We start from the raw sequence: 19,659 nt of genomic DNA, 5'->3' as shown, positions 1-19,659 counted from the left end.
AAGGGGGCCTCTCAGAAAGCTGAGGAGTCCCAAAAGCAGTCACAGTCGGATAAACCAAAACCTTCCTCTCCTCAGACCCAAAAACCTAGTGGGGATAAGTCTATTGTGGGTGGGAGTAAGAGTAGTGGTCCGCCGGCTGCGAAGCAGGGTCACAGTGGTTCCAGTACCATACCCCGCACTCCCGGCACCTGCTGGAATTGTGGGGCTCTGGATCATTGAAGGGGTGACCCCAAGTGTAAGGGTAAGACACTTGGAGTCCAGGCTGTCACCCTGACCTATCCCTACTCAGTTCCTGAGGTGGAGGCCACTGTCCTCCCCTCCTCTACTGGAATCACCTTCGGTGCTCCCGTAGAGATTTCCGTAGTGTCCCTTGGGGCCTGGGACCAGTACGCAGAAGTACTGGCGACTATCCCACAGAACACTCGTAGGTTTTTGAGAAGTGTCCTCTTGAATGGCCAGCCTTCTACTGGTTTGAGAGACACTGGGGCAAGCATGACAGTGGTGGCAGGACCCTGCTCAAGCCAGAGGACTATGTAGGTCCTCCTCTGAGAACCACCAGGTTAGCTGGTGGGCCTCCCAAATTATCGCCTGTAGCCTTAGTCAACATTACGATTGGAGACAAGACAGCGAAGCTTCCGGTCCTGGTTCAGGACAATGTGCCTGTGAACATTTTGTTATGAAACGATTTGGTCGAGTTGGGGATGATCACAGATGGTCTACCCATGGCTGTTGTGGCGGTCACCCGATCGGAGGTCACACAGGGTCCGGCTGCGAGCCCGGTATCCTTGCCGACAGTGAAACCCAAGGCACAAAGGAAATGGAAAAGTAAGAAGGCCACCTCTGTGGAGGGAGCCCCTTCTCTTCCTGTTGTTCCGACAGCACCCATTGGGATCCATGGTCCGGACGGGCTGGGTCCAGTGGTGAATCCTGTCTCAACTCCTGTGGGAGACGAGCCAGAAGATTTTCCTGTGGGAGAGGCTCTCAATCCGGAGGATCATCCCGACCGTCAATGCTTGTTAGCTGATGGGGGACCCTCCCGGGCGGACTTCTGTAAGGGACAGAGAGAGTGCCACTCTCTCGAGGGTCTGAGGAAACAGGCCCTGTCCCAGGCACAAGGAGAAGTGCCTAGGACATTCCAGATTTATTGGGAGGGTGAGCTTCTTGTTAGTGAGCCCACTAAGCCTGAACCTGGTGCCCTCAAGAGGTTGGTGGTACCCCAGGTTTACAGGCCCTTCCTGCTGCAGTTGGCGCATGAGGTGCCCTTAGCTGGTCATCTTGGCACCAAGAAGACTAAGCAGAGGCGCTCTGCCCATTTCTGCTGGCCACGGATGGGAGTAGAGGTGGAGTCCCACTGCAGGACCTGCCCAACTTGTCTGGCAAGACTGGAGGCAGTGTCATTGCCCCACTGCAGCCATTGCCAGTGGTTGGCACACTGTTTGAGAGGGTGGGCATCGACATTGTCGGTCCCCTTGACCCTCCCACTTCAGGTGGGCATCGGTTCATCCTGGTCTTGGTCGATCATGCAACCAGGTACCCTGAGGCTATACCCCTTCGGACTATTACTGCCAAGGTGTTTGCCAGGTCTCTCCTGGGCATTTTCACCCATGTTGGATTCCCTAGGGAGGTTGTCTCTGATAGAGGATCCAACTTTATGTCGAGTTACATGAAAACCATGTGGAAAGAGTGCAAGTTCTCCACCTCTTACCACCCCAGACCAACGGTCTGGTTGAGAGATTTAACAAAACTCTCAAGGGCATGCTAGGCACTTTGGAAGAGCCCCTAAGGAAGAAGTGGGATCTTCTCCTGCCATACCTGCTGTTTGCTTACCGAGTGGTACCTCAAGAGAGTGATGGTTTCAGCCTCTTTGAGTTGCTCTTTGGACATCCCGTGAGGGGATCCCTTGCCTTAATCAGAGAAGGTTTGGAAGCCACCCCTCCAGGTCCCGCCAAGCAAGTGGGGGACTATGTGTTAGGCCTCAGATGGAGGATGACACAGATGATGGGTCAGGCAACAGCGAATCTTAAGGCCAGCCAGGAGTTGAATAAGTACTGGCATGACCTTAAAGCATCGCAAGTTGATTGAACTCCGGGACAGGAGGTCCTTGTGATGGAGCCTACCAAGCCTCGGGCTTTGGCAAATAAGTGGACTGGACCCTTCAGGATAATCTCCAAGATGGGCGAGGTCAATTATCTGGTTGACATGGGAGCCTTGGGGGTAGCCCCTCAGGTATTCCATGTTAATAGGCTCAAGCCTTTCCACAGGCGAGCCAAAGTCTCATGTCTCTTGCTAGCTTCAGAGCAAGAAGAGGATGAGAGTGAGCCCCTTCCTGATTTGCTGCATAGCAACCCTCAGAATGGCTCAGTGTAGGGAGTACATCTCTCTCCCGATCTGACGACAGAGCAGCAGAAGGCCTGCAGGACTTTGCTCCGGCAGTATGCCTCTCTGTTCTCACTGATACCAGGCCTTACACCGTGGTGTAGGCACGAGATTGACACTGGTGACAGTGTGCCTGTCAAAAGCAGGTGCTACTGTATGTCAGATACTGTAATGATCCACATCCAGGCTGAGGTCGCCAAGATGTTGGATCTGGGTGTTATTGAACCCTCAACCAGTCCCTGATCCAGTCCCGTGGTCCTTGCCCCCAAGGCAAGTTCCCAGGTGGGTACCAAGGATTGGAGTTTCTGTGTGGACTACCGAGGAGTCAATGCCGTCACCAAAGCTGATGCGCACCCATTGCCCAGGGCTGATGAGCTCGTGGACACCAAAGGTGCTGCCAAATTTGTGAGCACCTTTGACCTTACCGCAGGCTATTGGAAAATCGCTCTAACAGACCATGCCAAGTAAAGACGGCGTTCTCAACACCAGAGGGACTCTACCAGTTCAGGGTCATGCCTTTTAGGTTGAAGAATGCCCCTGCCACTTTCCAGAGATTGGTCAACCATGCGCTCAGTGGGCTGGAAGCCTTTTGCGTGGCTTACTTAGACAACATTGCCGTCTACAGTTCAACCTGGGAAGAGCATGGTGCTATTAGCACCATGGCTACCCCCTTACCGCATTCCGGGCCGGGTTCTCGGAATAAGGACTTACCGGGTCATTCCAACCTTGGAAGACCCGGTAAGTCCCCATTCTGAGAACCATTCCCCATTCGAGCCCGCATAGGGCTCAATGGGAATGGGGATGGAGCTAATAACGGGCCCGCTAATAGCGGCCCGTTATTAGCTCCCTGGTCCCTTTGCGGCTCCTGCTATGGGTGCCTGGTAAAACCAGGCACCCATAGTGGGACCCGTTAAGGAACCACGGAATACGGAGGTAAGGGGTTACCGGCACCGGCACCCTTACCGGTGCCAGCAACCCCTTACCTCCAACCTCGTAATGAGGCCCATCCCTGCCTGAAACCGGTATGAATGCAGTGTGGATTGTTGAATGGCTCGGTACTTGTTCCAATACACATAACTTGTTGTGAGTGTCTGGAGAGAAGTGAATGGTCTGAATGCACTGTGTGCCTGATTGGCTGCCTGCCTGCATGAATGCCCTTTGTCGTGATTGGATGCTTGAGTATGACCCAGAGGAATGAATGGGAGATCAACAGTTTATCTGAGGACCTCTCACTGCTGGGAATCGTGTTCAGAAGCTGAAGTCCAGTACGACGAGTAACTGGAGTGAAGCTTGACCTTGAAGCCCCGCTGGACGAAAAGAATTGCTGTTGCTCTCCTTCACAATCTGAAAGCTGCTGTGTCTACAAGGACTGACCCAGAGAGGACCTGTTAAGGCGCCCTCTTCCCGAGCTACGAGGGACCATCGTGCACCAGCTGATCTTTGCCTAAGCTCCCAGGTAGACAGGCCTTCGACAGGCTGCCGACCCGATACGGGGACTGCTGCGGAACTCCAAAGAGAAGTGCCCAGACTGTTGTCCGCCACTGTCGACGACCGCCATCGCCGACTGGAGCCGCCGTGCTCCCGTTTTGCCTAAGAACTTCATTGATCCAAGGACGCTCTCATCCGCATCGTCGCTGCTGTATCCTGCTGTAGAAGGCCTGACCGTCGACGCGCCGAGGAGCATCCGCCGGTGGGTTTCCCACCAACCAAGGACCACAGAGACGCTGATGACTCGCCGCCCTTGCTGGGCCACAGTTCTTCAAACTCTTTGCGGTCCAGAACTATCGCCACTGAGGTGCCCCGCATGCCTCTTCCTTGCAGGACGTTTACGCTTCCCCGTCAACGTGCACCGCTAGGAACGACGCAGTCACTTCAATGTCGTAGCTCGACCTGTTCTCCGTCGGATGTTCGACGACCCGTGACTCCTGCCTGAAAGGGAGGACACTCACGAAGGGCTGTTGATTCCCCAACGAGGAACACTACAACGCCAAGGTACTTTGGGGTTGCAGAACTATTGGAAAGTCTAGTGGGAACAATATATGGACTGGGCTTGTGAAACATCTTTGCTTTTCAGGTTGCCCAGGTGGGGGGATCTCCACACAGAACTGTGTCTAGGTAGCGGGACCAGTATTCTGCCAATTGTTCAACCATCTTGCTTTCCTTCCTCTCTCTACTGCTGGTTTCCTCTTTATTTTGATCTGTGTGTCATTCTGACCGTATGCACTTTAATGAGATCTGATAATGTTAGTGGTACCACTTTAGAATTGTATATATTTACCATTGTTGATTTTCGGAGTACAAAGTGAGTTATCATGATAGTGTATGTGACCTTGAATATTAATTATATAAAGACTGTTTTTTAACGGATACAGTGTGCAGACATTTCCTTGTGGGTGCTTGGGGACTACACTGTACTTAAGAACCAGCCTGCATCACCTCCTGAGAAGTTAGGCCTTGATTGCTCAACCACGTACCAATAATAGAGAATCTTGGCTGGGGTCCTCTGTGCCTCTCCTCTACCATATAGAGAGCGGAAGTACAGACACCCCCACCAGCATCTTTACAAACTGAAATTTCAATTCCTCTGTCTTGTCTATAAATCTCTCCATGACCTGGCGCCCCCCTACCTTTCCTCCCTTCTCTCATTTTACTCCCCCTCCCGCGCTCTCCGCTCAGCAAACATCTACCTTCTCACTGTTCCCCCAGCCTCATGTGCCTCCTCACGCTTCCGCTCCTTCCAACTCTTGGCCCCCCTACACTGGAACTCCCTCATGCTCTCCATCCGCTCCACCCCTACATACTCATCCTTCCGCCACTCCCTTAAAGCTCATCTTCTACACTCCCCCCTGACTTCCCTTCCCCACCCCTCCTCTCCTACCCTTGCCCCCTCCTCTCCCCCACCCTCTCTCCTTCCCCTCTGACCCTAAATTAGTAACAAATACTACTTAAAGGCAATGAGGACACCAGCTCACTCACCCTTCCCTTCCCCTACCCTCCTCCCTCCCCCCTACCTCAAATCCTACACCGTAACTCCCTTCACCTACCCCCTCCTCTACCCTACCCCCCTTGTAAATAGTTCTAATGACCTGTTCATGTTTGTAAATATGCTTCTCTCACTTTGTACCTGTTGTTATATTGTAAAGCTCTTTGGCTTAAAGCGCTATATAAATTCAATAAACATAAACATAAAACAAAGGTTCTACATTTGTAGAAAAGGCTAATTGCCTCCTGCAATTAACCGTGGAAGGATTTCATAATAGATTCCTAGGAATGCATTGCATTACCGCTGGCATTAAAGTAGCTGCTTGCGATAATGTAGATGCATTGCTAGGGGAGCTTAAAAATTAGACAGTGTAAGGGTGTAGAAGTAGGAGACCAACATACAGGTGGCATGCTTTTGGCTATAGACTTTTATTAGTGTGAAAATAAAAGAGAAAACCCTGTCCGACCCTAATTCTAAGAGGGGTTTCCTTGCCTCAACTAAATACTAAGGAATATGTCAGTCTAAAGCACAGAGTCCACCATCCTGTGTCCAAAAACCTATTTCCAGCCCTTATGCTATAAACTCAAACTCAATTAAGGAAAAGAGGTGATTTTTAACTGCTTTCATGGCACTGCTCCCAGTTACCCAGTTACCTTGTCTCAAAAATGTCTCTCCATCATCCAACCCATTCACTTCGGTCCGCTGGTCAAAACCTCCTGACCGTTCCCTCCTCTTGCTTTGTGCACCGCAGGGATAGAAGCTGTTCTTTCAGCGATGCTTGAGCTTGGAATCTGCTGCCTGTTGCTATCGGAAAACACATTTTTTCCCCATTCCGGAAGAAGCTAAAAATATACCTCTTTCAATAACTCCTTCATCCCAAATGATTTGTTCTCTTTTCTCCTCCTATCATGTCGGTTTTAACATCTGCACCTAGATGCAGTCGCTGTTTGGTTGCCTGTGGCTTTGCACATTATAAATGAAATATCAGTCATCATGCTCCACAATATCCAGCACACGATAAACATCATCAAGCACTTGTGGGTAAGTGTTAGGAAAGATTTCCCTTTCAGCAAATTTCCCTCCATAATCTATGGACCTCCAAACCTTTTGCTTTTGTTTTTGAAACTGTCCTGACTTTTTACAGGGAAATGAGGACTTCAAAATTACTCCCCTGGCCTTTTGTTCATCTTTGCTCATCGTGTCATGGGGAAACTGATCATTCCTTCAGACTGTCAGTATTGGGGATTATGTTTCCCTTTTGTCTTTTTAACTTTAGCTCTTAGGTAACTTTTTGACAGTTGTGATGAATCGAGAGTATTCATCCCTTCTCCCCAAGAATAGCCACCCTCTTTGAGGCTAGGGAGGTGTTCTCTCTCCACAATACCCTGCCTCAGAGTCTGGGCAAGTGGGACTTCGCTGGGAGTGACTGCCCCTTAGGGGACAAGGACTCACTCTCCTATGAAGAGCTCCCTACATTTCCCAATTTATTGGCATATATAAGACTGTCTGCTGGGAAGAAGAATGTAACATCTTTATATTTGACTGCAGGCAATGTTGAAGTGAATCTATTAGAAAAAAGAAAAGATGATGTCATGAGACTGGAAGAATTCGGAATCACTGACAACGCCTTACTTTGGGTCAGATCCTTCCTAAAAAACAGAACAGAAACAATATGGATGAAATCTGACAAATCAAGCCCACGAGAATCATCATGCGGATGTCCCAAAAGGATCATCCTTCTCGCCACTACTATTCAACATCTACCTGTTACAGCTAATTAAAATCATCGAAAGACATGGCCTCACCTGTTACAATTACGCTGATGACACACAAATAATCTACAAAATACAAGACTCACAAGAAGACAACGCAGCACTAGAGAACTGCCTTCATGAAATATACAATTGGATGAACCTAAACTACCTTAATCTCGACCCAGGCAAAACAGAATTACTGATCATCACAAAAAACAAAGAGAAGACAACCTCTACATCCCATGGCCTACTAAATTTGGTGAAACCCCAACCCCATCATCGACCTGGGTGTCCTGATGGACAATGAACTCATTCTAGAGCCACAAGTAAATGCCCTAATCAAGAAATCATTCTTTCTCCTGCGATCGGTTAAAAGGATCCTACCATTCCTCTCATTCACCAACAAAACAGCTGCTTTCATCGCCCTCATCATGTCCAGACTAGACTACGCAAACAGCGTATATCTAGGCTTGCCTGAACAACTAACAAATAAACTCCAACACATACAAAATGCGGCAGCCAGGCTGCTCTGTAAAATTACCTAGAAGAGAACACATCACACCAGCACTGAAAACGCCACACTGGCCACCCATCAAACAGTGGATCAAGTTCATATCAATGTGCATAACCCACAGAGCAATCCACGACCAAGGTGCAGCGTTCCTCAGAAGAAAATGAAACGTACATCACACTGCAAGGCCACTCAGATCCAACAGCGACATCCGTTTGGAACCCAAATCATATAACAAGAGAAAACTCAAAGGATCCTCTTTTTCTCACCTTGCCCCATAAACCTGGAAAGAACTACCAAAGAACATATGGAACATAAGAGATCACCTAAAATTCAGGAAACTCCTCAAATCATGGCTCTTCACCCCATAACCAGAAAGAATGCCGATAAGGACATACACAGAGGAACTAGGCCAAGAGAAGAACCTACCCTGACTCCCTACATCCTCATCCCTTATAAAATAAGGATATACAGATCTGTAACATATCTACTTATCAATAAAAAAATAAACACATCAAATCATACCAAGGAACACCTCAGCTGAACCGGAAGGGAGAGAAAGGTATGACCCAGCAATAGCACCTGACTTCCCTCGAAGGCACAGGCAGCAATGGACCACCAACAGTAATAAATATGAAGGACCGGGGAATGATACTATAACTTCACTAGCTAAGCAGGGATTATGCTCACTCCCTGGGTGTACTAAGGTCAATAACTTAGCTGGAGGCCAGCCTCATTCCAGGCCCTAAAACTGGACAGTCAAGAAAGGGAAGAGTAGTCTAAACCACCCAATGAACTGCCAACAGTAAATAGAAAGGACCTGGTTAATGATAATATAACACCATGATTGAACTAGGGGATAATGCTCACCATACCTGGGGTACTAAGCCACTTAATCTACTGGAACCAGACACAGTATCACCACAGAAACTAGACAATCAGTAAACCAAGAGAAAGAATATACCAACCAGTATGAAAACCTGATACATAAACTAAAGTACAGGGATTATGAGACATAAAACCCACTAACCAAAACCTCACATTTCTGCATACTTAATTCACACAAAAACCGACACAACCACCTCTCTCACAGAAAACTTCACCACACTGCAACAATCAATACATAGTTTGCAACAACAGCACGCGAGGATCCGCTTCGATCCTATATTCACACCGAAGCACAGCGCACGGTGAAAATCGAACTGAAGCTGCCAACAGTACACCTCTCACTTTCCTATGCCTTCTTCACCCACTAACCCACCCCCCACCTTTTTCTTTACAGATCCGCCTGAGCGCCTGGAGACCAACTCCGTTGATGACGGTGCGCTATATAACTATAACTAACAGTAACATTAACATATCAACCATATCAGAAGGGAGAAGATTTAGGGGCGTTCTTTATTAACTTTGAACTAATCAACACCCAGTTTAATTGGGATGATGTATTAAAAGTATGTTCTTTGGGCCATTGGGTAAAGGGAGACTTACAAGCATCATATCAAAATATAAACCCCTTTGGGACCACCCTTTTTGCCAACATAAAGAAGGCTCTATTCGAACGAGTGGGTCAGATAGAGGCTTTTTATCGCTTAAAGGTTTGGGACATTCAAATTCTACTGAATGAAAGTCCCCTTAAATTTGCTGGATTTTGTGCAAAATATTCAGACGCAGTGGCTAAGAAGGAAAACCCTAAAAGATGTCTTAGAAACCCTGACATAAGAACAATGTATAAGCACCCTACCCTCAACCCTACAATGAGGTATATTACAGCAGCCTCAACCCTTACTAGAACTGCCATACTGGTGGTCAAAGCCAATTCGGAGGTGGACACATATTTGAAACACATCAACAAACTGGTGGATCAAAAAGAGGATGAGAACGTCCCCCTGATTCTTAGTTTTTGAAAATGCACATACAATCGAGAAGATACTTTCTCGAGAAGTACAGAACAAGGAGGAAGTCACTAAAATAATCCCTTCCCTTCCATGGCCCTGATAATAACGCAACAAGCCATTAGAGAAGAAATGGGATGAGTGAAAGCACCCTTTCTGACATCCCCCTTTGTTTCTCTTGTGGAGGAAAGGGACATCTCGCAAGCCTCTGCCCTAGAAATAAGCCAGAGGAACTGAGGACGTAGGCTGATTAGTGACAGAGCAGTGCGACCAGGAAAAAGGTGAGTTAGAAGATGATCCTCATAAAACTGAAAAGTACTATTGTTCCTCTCAACCCTTTCAAACTCATGAGAAATTGAAAGTTAATGGACTATGGCCAAAGCTCTTATTGACTTGAAGTAAGCAAACCGCTGAAAAAGCAGATTGGATATACCGTGAAGATCTCCAGGGAGACCAAACAGTCAGGATTACCTGTGTTCATGGGGACCTAGAAACTTATCCTAAAGTCCCTCTGCTATTAATACTCAAGAATCAGCCTATGCATATACAAACTGCCATTGTACCAGGTCTCACTGAGGAAGTAATCATTTGTATAGACTTCCTGAACTTTTCAAAACTCGTAAATCCTTCTGTAGGCCAGGAGACATTGGGAAGTTATTACAATCCCAGACACTCCCATCTGGAACTGGGGAAAGACTATCTCTAACGAAAAGCAATTCCCCAAAGACCTTGTCCCAGATCCTGGGAAGACAACAAATACATCAAGACTAACCAAAAAACTGTCTGTTCAGAATGGAGATGGGGAAGCCACCACTATAAGGGGAAGGGTATGTGACGAATCAAGGGTATTTGTCCCTTCTTCCGAAGTGGGAGCCACCCACCTTGAGGCTAGGGAGGTGAGCCCAATCTGCCGTACCCTCCATAGGGGTCTGGGCAAGTGGGACCTCACTGGGTGGGACTCCTCCTTAGGGATCAAGGACCTGTGAGGAGCTCTCTAGATTGCCCAACACATCAACATAAATGCGACTGCCTGCTAGGATGTCGAATATAACATCTTTATATTTGGCTACAGGCATTGCTGAAGTGAATCCATTAGAAAAAGGAAAAGAGGATTTCTCTTTAAGAAGAGACATGTTTTTAACTGAGATGAGTGGAGGAAAGAATACTGTGTGCAGGGGAAGCCCCCTGGTTTTATTGCACCTTAGTGGGGTTGAGCAGAGATAAGCCGCGGAGCCCGCGACTTTCAAATCAGTGAGTAACGCTGCAGTGAGACACCGGGAGGCTTGCGAAAACAGCAATGGGGAAATCGCTGCCCAACAAGAGAGGAGTATCCAGGAGCTGGTGGTGACATGACCACGGATGCCTTGTGGTAGGTTAGACACCCGCTGAACGACGCCAAGACCATTACAGTTGATAGCGTGATGCGCTCCTTGCCGCCCTCGGCCATAGATGGCTGCAGACTAAGGGGAAGCTGAGAATATAATGCTGCTGAAAATCGACAACTACAAGAGCTTATGGAGGAGATATCCAGAGCTTTCCAAAGAAAATTAAATTGTATTAAGAAACTCAAGTGGAAGAGCAAGACATTTCCATTCATAGACTATCAGAAACTACAAGAAGGCGTTGCGAGAAAAGACCTTCTCTTGGCTGAATTTAAGTTGGTTGAACTAGTGGTAGGGTCAAGTATAGTTAGGTTTGGACTGAGGCCAATTTTACGTTGGGACTTCCTGACGACAGACGAGCACCATTCGTTTCTTTAGGGTGATCCCTTTAGCAATAGGAAAAGTTAGGCCTTTTTCATATAATTTCATTAGCTAGAGTTCATAATGTCCTTAATATGTCCGACTCCTTCTTATGACCTGCCACACAGTGCACACAGCATCTTACAATGCAGTGCAGATACATTTGTATCTCCCTAGACTTTTACACTTTGGATTTTTAGTTACTTTTATATGTGCCTAAAGACAAGCTGGTGGCAGGAGATACCTTTTTACCCGATTTGCATTCTTTTTAGTGTGCACATTCGTGTTTACAGTATCAGGCTACTAAACGCGGCTAGTGACCGAAAATGGCCATGCCACACGATTTTTAGCTTGTTCTTTGACAATATTGTTGTTTGGCCTACTTTGTGCCTTCTCAGGATAGGAAATTCCTTATATGATCATTCATTCACCTGGAAAAGCTGCTGCTTTTTTAGGGCTACTGCTGGCCTAGTGTATGGACCCAGGATGTGAGTCGGTCTGTCTGTCCCACTTCACATCCGGGGGACCTGAAGGTCCAGTTGTGGGGCATGAGTGAAACCCACAGTGGTCCCTGATTGGATCACTGCTGGCTGTTTGAATGGTGTAGTTGCTTACCATTGGTGGGCATAGACTTGCTTCCAGCCAGGATGTAGTATAAGAAGAGGCCCCCTGCAGCCATATTTCCAGATCAGTGTTTGAGCTTAGTTTACTCTGTAGAAGAGAACCTGACTGAAGATCTGTTGATGACTCCCGAAGAGGCATTGCGTCCCCTTCCTGTGTTTAGCCCAGTGAAGCCCTGATTGACTACCTGATCTCCGAAGGCCCTGAGGAGTGCTTCAAACATTAGACTACTGGGACCAACCATTCCTGATGCATGCATAAGGATGCAGCCATCCCGAGACTTTGGAAGTGTCCCTGGACCACCCGGTGGACTGACCAGCTCTTCAGTGGGCTACATCGGTAGACTCGCTGCTGTTCTGTGTACGTTCCCGGAACACTTTTTGCCAGTTTGTTCCATACGTCACCTTACTGCCATGTTTCAGCTTCCAAGCTTCTAGGCATCCTGCTCTCAAAGGTCTTCTTTGACCGTGACTGGAGAGACACCTGCCATCTTTATTGAGTGGTGCCCATCAGTGGAAGTCACTTCCCTGTTCCAGTGTGGTGTCCAGAAGAGTCTTGCATCAGTAAATCCTGCATGCCTTCTTCGCTAGGCGTTGCATTCTGCATCAGCAGCCGACAAGAGAAATCCTCGGACCTGCATCCCATAGACATCCTACACCGGAAATAAACAACAGGAAAACCTACCTCAAGCTACCCCCATTCCACCCACCTAGTAACCTGGGAAAATCGGAGTCAGGGGGTAAGTAATTGAAACGCATTCACCTCTCCCGGTTCTCCTTAGAATAAACCTTATAATAAACATTGGTTATTCCATTCCATTGCTTTTTGATCGTCGGATCCAAAAGCTTTTATCTAAAAGATACAAATATAATTTTACTGGCCTATAACATTGTTGAATATCTTCTGGAACATTTCACCACCACAATAACTCTTCCTACATCAGTCCCCTCTAAGAAGAACTTTTGTGACTTTTGGACACAAGGCCCCATAAATCTTTCGGGATTGGACATATAAAGTTAGTCCATAATTCTTCTGAACAGGTTTCATTCTACTGCATTGCTATTTACCTTACTTTAGTTGTCTAAGTTATTGTATGCATTCTTACAAACATAAACGTGACTGTATAATTGAGTATTGTGTTACTACATCCTGATTTAATTTCTTAGTGCATGTTTTTGTTCTACAATAAATATAGTATTTTTGTACTTACCTGTCTAAATTGAATTATTGTGTGCTTCACTGTGGACCCCTGATCCCACTCACTTTCTCTTGAGATAATGTCTTCACCACCCTCCACGCTTACCTTGTTTGGGTCTGGCTAACATCTCAGTGTTCTACTGTTTCACTCTATTTGGGGTGACCTCTTAAAATCTGTCCACCAGGCCAGATTCTGAAAATCCACCTTAAGACGTACTGCAACCTGAATGAAAATCAGACTAAAGAGGAGCAAATAGTTGCTGATTTTCGATCCAACTATCCAGTTGAGCTGAAACAACTCTTATGAAAAACTTTCCCAAAAAAAGGAAAAGATGTTGCCAGATAAAAACTTTAGACAGTCAGTAGTAATGGTACTTCTCTTTAATAACGGGACTACATGATCGAGCTTGAGATATTCAGGAAAAAACCCTGCCTCAGGAATAAATTACCTAAAGGAGGAACAAATAGTGTAAAAACATTTCAAAGTACTCCCTAAACTTAGTTGGAGGACAGAGATGATCAACTAAGTTTTTTTTAGTTTTGATCATAAAAGCCTACATTTCCATCCAATTCAGATCTTTAAGTCATTCCAAGTTATAGAATCTTTACGCTTTAAATTGGAGGTCAACACAGAACCACTGGGAATACTCTTCCGAATTACAAAGGTTTTCTCAGAAAAATACTGGGCAAATTGTTGACTAGATTCAGAATATTTTTTAATATCACTTGAATATTTTTCAGGAACAAGCCATCTCAAAATATGAACCATGAGAAAAGAAGTGTTGATTATAGCAGTCTTGAATTGGGCCTATCCTGGCTCTACGCCAATGTCCAGTCAAATAACCTCTTTGTCTTTGGGTTGAAGGCTTTGAGGGATCCCACACCCATTGCCAGGGTTCCCAATAGCAAGGGCCCTCCAATTTATTTATTTATTTAATTTATTAATTTTAATGTATTTATTTTATGTATGTAAAGCACATTAAGCCCTCAGGCATCAAGGCGATGGTTACAGACATTTGATAGCTTGACATATTTCTTAATAGCATTATGGCATGGCATAGGTCATGTTAGGCACATGGAAAGTGTCTGGCTCTTTGGGTTTCTTCAGAGAAGAGTAATGTTTTGAGCTGCTTGCGGAAGGCCAAATAGGAATTTTATAGTCTCAAGGCTGTTGGCAAAGCGTTCTTGGTGGCGATTGCTGGGAAACTGTCCCCGCCTGCTCTTTTCAGTCAAAATCTGGGGGTGATGAGGCAATTCTTGTGGGATGATTGTGTGAGTCTGGTGCCGGGGGCTTTGTTGAATTTGGCCATCAGGTATCTTGGAGCAGAGTTTGAGATGCATTTTTGGGTTATGGCTGATGTTTTTGAAGTGTATGCGCTCGTGGATTGGCAGCCAATGTGCATCTCTTCTGGCTTGTGAGATTTGCTTTTTATTGCTATGCTATGCTCAGGGCGGCCCTTAGAGCATTGTTTTGTATGATTTGAAGCTTGTTGATATTCCCGGTAGAGGTGGCTGCAAAGAGGGCATTGCAATAGTCCATTCTAGAGCCCATCAGGACTCTTAGAATGGTGAGACAACTTTCTGTAGGGAGAAATGGTCTGCAGGCATAGATAGGTTTAGTGGTGTTGGCTGCTGATGACGCAATGGCATTGACTTGCCTGTAGAGTGAGAGGTTGGAGTCAAGATACACGCCAAGGGTTTTGACGTTGGCCACTTTTATTAGAACCTTAGAAATGAAAATGAGGGTTTCACCCATGTCTGCATCATTTTTTGATGTTTATCAGACATGCAACAGGGGAGACCAGGTGCAGGGGAAGGTCGAAGGACCATAAAAACTTGGCTTCTTCAACTCGCTAGCCACCTCTGGACTGACCCCCTGATAATCTGGAGTTCATGGGTTTATTCTAGCCTAGTCTAGTTTGTTTAGAAGGGCTTGAGAGCCAATTAGAAGCAGCTCGGTTTTCTCATCATTGAGGCAGAGCATGTGAGGCGACATCCAGGCTTGGATAGTTTGATAGACTGAAGTTAGTATATGGATGTTCATAAGTTAGTCACCTGTGATGGGAAGAAGACACTGAGTATCGTCAGCATAGTTTGTGCAGGAGATACCTTGGGCATCGAGTAGATCAAAGAGCGGTTTGCTAAAAATGTTATATAATGTAGGAGACACGCACGAACCTTGGGGGGCGCTGCACGTAACAGGGTTGGGTGAGGCAGAGGCGGAGGTGGAAAAGACTCTCACGGTTCTGTTGGAAAGGAAAGAGGATATCCAGGTAGTTGCCTGAGGGGAGAAATGGGCTGATGAATGGAGGTACTGACAGAGTATTTGGTGATCCACCAAATCAAAGGCGGCTAAGAGATCCAATAGTAGGAGGAGTGCTAGTTTGCCGGCATCTTTGGATTTGTCGAGTTGTTTTTTTAGATTGAGGAGGGCTGATTCAATGCCGAGGCCTGGTCTGAAGACAGATTGGCACAGGCCTAGAAGGTTGTGAGTTTCGAGGTGCTATTGGGTTTGTAGATAATCTTCTCTGTCCAGTATTTTTAGCAGGAAACGTACCGTTGTAATGGTACAGTAATTGGTGGGGATGTCTGGGTCTAGCGTGGGCTTTTTTAGATGTGGAAGTACCCAGGCATCTTTGAGGTTAGCTGAAACAATGCCTGACGCAAAGGAGGTATTACTCAGAGGGGATATGAATGTTGCTAGCACAGTCTTTGATGATTGGGGCAGAGCAGATGTCCCCTTGACATCTTGATGGCTTGAAACCTTTTATGATTGTGTTGACATTTCTGTTGGGGACATGTTGGAATTCAAGGAGGGGGACATTGAAACCAATGATTTGTGATTTTGTATTTGTTTTATTTATAACACGCAAACCATCAGGCCCGGAGGCATTAGGGCGCAATTTGTACAAAGTTACAATAATGCATATATACAGACATAAGACTTACATTACATTAATGCATATGTACAGACATAAAAATGACACCCAAATAATGACAGAGTTTCTATCTACATACATTACAGTGATTGCAGTGCCGCTAAGGCCTAACAGCGGATACACCCATAGGGTGTACAGAAAGTAATAACGGAGGTCAGCGGGCCAGAGTATGTAAGACAAGAGCATGTCTTAGTGCTGGTCGAAAAGCCAAGATTTGGTTTTGGTCTTGAATGTGTTGAAAGAGTCTTTTGGCTCTGATAGTAACAGGGAGGGAGTTCCATAGTTTAGAGGCTAGGACAGGGAAGCTAGTGCCCCCCGCTTTTTGAAGTTTGAACCTAAGGATCGATAGGCAGTGGGTCTGGGCAGTTCTTACAGGACGGGAGGTCGAGTGGCGAGACAGCCGACTACAGAGGTAGATAGGGGCCTTGTTAGCCAAGCATTTGTGTGTGAGGGCAAGTGTTTTGAGTGAGATTCTCTACTTGACAGGTAGCCACTTTAGGTTAATTCTGGGTTCTGAAATGTGGTGGTTGCTGGGGGTGTTTAGGGCAGCTCGAATGGCCTTGTTCTGGGTAGTTTGGAGTTTGTTCAGGTTCTCTTGGCTGGTGCCTAAGTAGAGTGCACTACAATAATCAAGTTTGGCCATAATGAGAGTTCTAGCTAGTAACGACACTGTGAGGGGTGGTAAGAAACGGTCTGCAAGCTGCAATAAGTTTGCACATGTATGCAGAGGCAGATCTGACTGCATTTATTTGTCGAGATAAGGATAAGGTGGCGTCAAGGTAAAAACCTAACGTTTTGGTATCTTTTGAGACTTGTATGGTATTACCGTCTATGGTGAATGACTGATAGGACGGCTCTAGTTTGCTCAGGCGTTGCGAGGTGCCCAGGATAAGGAGCTCCGTCTTGTCGTCATTTAGGCATAACTGGTGTTGGGCCATCCAGGCTTGGATGACCAGGTAGACGTCGTTAGGGGCATTGGTGTCAGCTAGATAATCACCTGTGATGGGAATGAGTATCTGGGTGTCATCCACATAGTTAGTGTAGGAGACACCCAGATAGTCAAGCACATCAAAGAGTGGTTTCGTGAAAATGTTATAAAGTGTAGGTGACACGCAAGATCCCTGAGGTACACCGCAGTGAATTGGGGAAGGGTCCGCGGCTGCAGATGGGGCAAAGACCCTCATGGATCTATTACTCAAAAAGGATTTGATCCAGGCCGCGACAGAGGACGAGAAGTTGGCAGCAGAGTGGAGGTGCTTGCATAGGATCTGGTGGTTGACCAGATCAAATGCGGCAGAGATGTCGAGGAGTAGTAGCATTGCTAGTTTGACCTTATCCTTCAATACCTCAATTTGGGTTTTGAGGTCTATTAAAGCAGTTTCCATCCCATGTCTGGGACGAAAACCAGAATGTCGTAGACCTAGCAGATTGTTGGATTCCAAGTAATCTTGCATCTGAAGGTATGCTGCGCGGTCTAAAATCTTAAGCAAGAACGGTACCGTGGTGGTAGGTCGAAAGTTAGTAGGTATGCTTGGGTTCTAGGGAAGGTTTTTTGAGCAGTGGGATCACCCAAACGTCCTTAAGGTTGTCTGGGACAATGCCTGTTTTGAAGGAAGCGTTGATGAAGGCCGTAATGAATGGGGCCAAATCATGTGCAGAGTCCTAAATGATGGAAGCTGGGCAAGGGTCACCTTGGCAGTTGGAAGGTTTAATTCTCAGGATGATATTTTCTACCTCAGTAACGGTGAGTGGTGAGAAGGCAAATGGTTTGGTATTAGCAGTGTCTAGAGGGAGGGCCCTTGCAGGGGAGAGTGAGCAGTTGTGGAGCTTCAGACTGTCCTGTTTGTCTTTAATTTTAGATTGTAGTGTAGAGATTTTATTCAGTAAGGCTGCTTGAATGTTAGCACACCATTTACTGTCCTTCGTGCAAGTGTCTGGGGGGGAGACTGGAGTTTCTAGCTCTTTTAGGATTCTGAAGAGTTCCTTTGTATTCGAATCAGCTTGCAGAATACGATTATTAAGAGACTCTTTTTTTGCGGTGATGATAGCACATTTGTAGGTGAGTGAGGCAAGAAGGAAACCATTGTTATGCTCATCTGAAGGGTGGCTTTTCCAGCGATTTTCAGCACAGCGTTTAACTTTGCGGAGCATTCTTAACTGTGGGGTGAACCATGAATTAAGATGTGCTCGCGGTTTGGCCTTCCTAAGTTTGATGGGTGCCATAGAGTCTATAGCCGTGAGCATAGTTTGGTTAAAGGACAGATTTGTTTGAATCAGCTACATTTATTGCCACATGTGATGTAAAAATCGGGTCTAAGCTATTTAAATCAACTGACAGCACACACGACATTTGTGGCTTTCAATGTACAACCGCACATATTAATATTAATACAAAGAGTAGCACTTGTTGAATCAGTTACAGCTATTGCCACATGTGATGTAAAAATCGGGTCTAAGCTATTTAAATCAACTGACAGCACGCACGCCATTTGTGGCTTTTAATGTACAACCGCAAATATTAGCAAATTAGTCTTAACTTCTATTAAAATGGAACCAAGGGCAGCGCAAGCCTTTTAACATGATGCAACCCGCATTAAAAGTAAAAGCTCCTTTTTGCAACTTTAGCTGACAATGTGCATAGAAGTGTTCACAAACCGCCACCTTCTTTCCTTTCTCTCCACACCCTTACCTCACAGTTGGGATTGATCCCCGTTATTACACTTCCAGTAATGATCAAGAGAAATAAAGTTGGGTAAGAAATCTTTTCTCACATCACAGCACACTTAGCACGAGTTTGTTCAATCACAACCACTCATCAATTATTAATTTCTAATGTGTTTTCCTTTTTTCCTTTTGACTTTTGCAAACCTAAACATCCATCCCTTATCCCCTACCCTCTCTCTCTGTGAATGGGAAACTGAAATTGAAATGCATAGGTTTAAAAAATGCCATTTGCTTTTGTTTTCTTCTCAATAATGTTTGATTGAATTACTTAACTTTCTTTTCTGGATATTCCGTTTTACCTTGATTTTTACGATGTGGTTTGGTACATGGGGATTGGATGGTGCATTTTTATTTTCACTTATGATGGGTCATAATTAGTTAAGCCCTGATTTGAGAAAGGCACCTTGCCGAAACACGTGTAATCCATAGGGCAGATCAATTAAACTTCCTTATCACACAACAGCATAATTTTTTTCTGGAGCAGTAATAAGGTGTGACCACAGCAGCCTGGTTTCCTAGTTTGGTTATAGGTGTCTGCTAGGGAGGTGGGATCAGAGCAGGTGTAGGTGGCTGCATTGAGGGAGGGGAGTAACAGTGGGAGGAGTTTCTCCTTAGTTATGTCCTTTTTACTTCTAGTAGGGAGTGCTGGGGCTATCGGTGTCGGGGCTCGCGGAGTTGCTTCGATATTGAAAGTTATAATGTGATGGTCAGATCATAAGCAAGGGGTATTGCAGTTAGAGCCGGCTAACCAGTCAAGGGTCCTGCCTTTGATATGGGTGGGTTCTTGAATGTACAAGGTGAGACCGATGTCAGTTAAGACATTCTCCAGATCTAGTGCCACGGGATCTTTTGGGTCACCAAGGCCTAAGTTAAGGTCGCCTAGGATGATTGTTTGTGAGTTATCTTTAGTTTGGTCAAGG

The 19,659-nt window shown here is 46.0% G+C and overlaps 1 protein-coding gene across 1 annotated transcript in view; it reads left to right on the top strand.

The window, feature by feature from the left end:
• DNAH11 (dynein axonemal heavy chain 11) overlaps positions 1-19,659 on the top strand; it is a 4,227,155-nt gene that overhangs the window by 3,273,290 nt on the left and 934,206 nt on the right. The window lies entirely within an intron of this gene.

This window comes from Ambystoma mexicanum, chromosome 2q (genome assembly GCF_040938575.1).
Source record: "Ambystoma mexicanum isolate Mex_15411 chromosome 2q, UKY_AmexF1_1, whole genome shotgun sequence".
Lineage (NCBI taxonomy): Eukaryota > Metazoa > Chordata > Amphibia > Caudata > Ambystomatidae > Ambystoma > Ambystoma mexicanum.
This window is presented reverse-complemented; position numbering and strand designations above follow the sequence as displayed.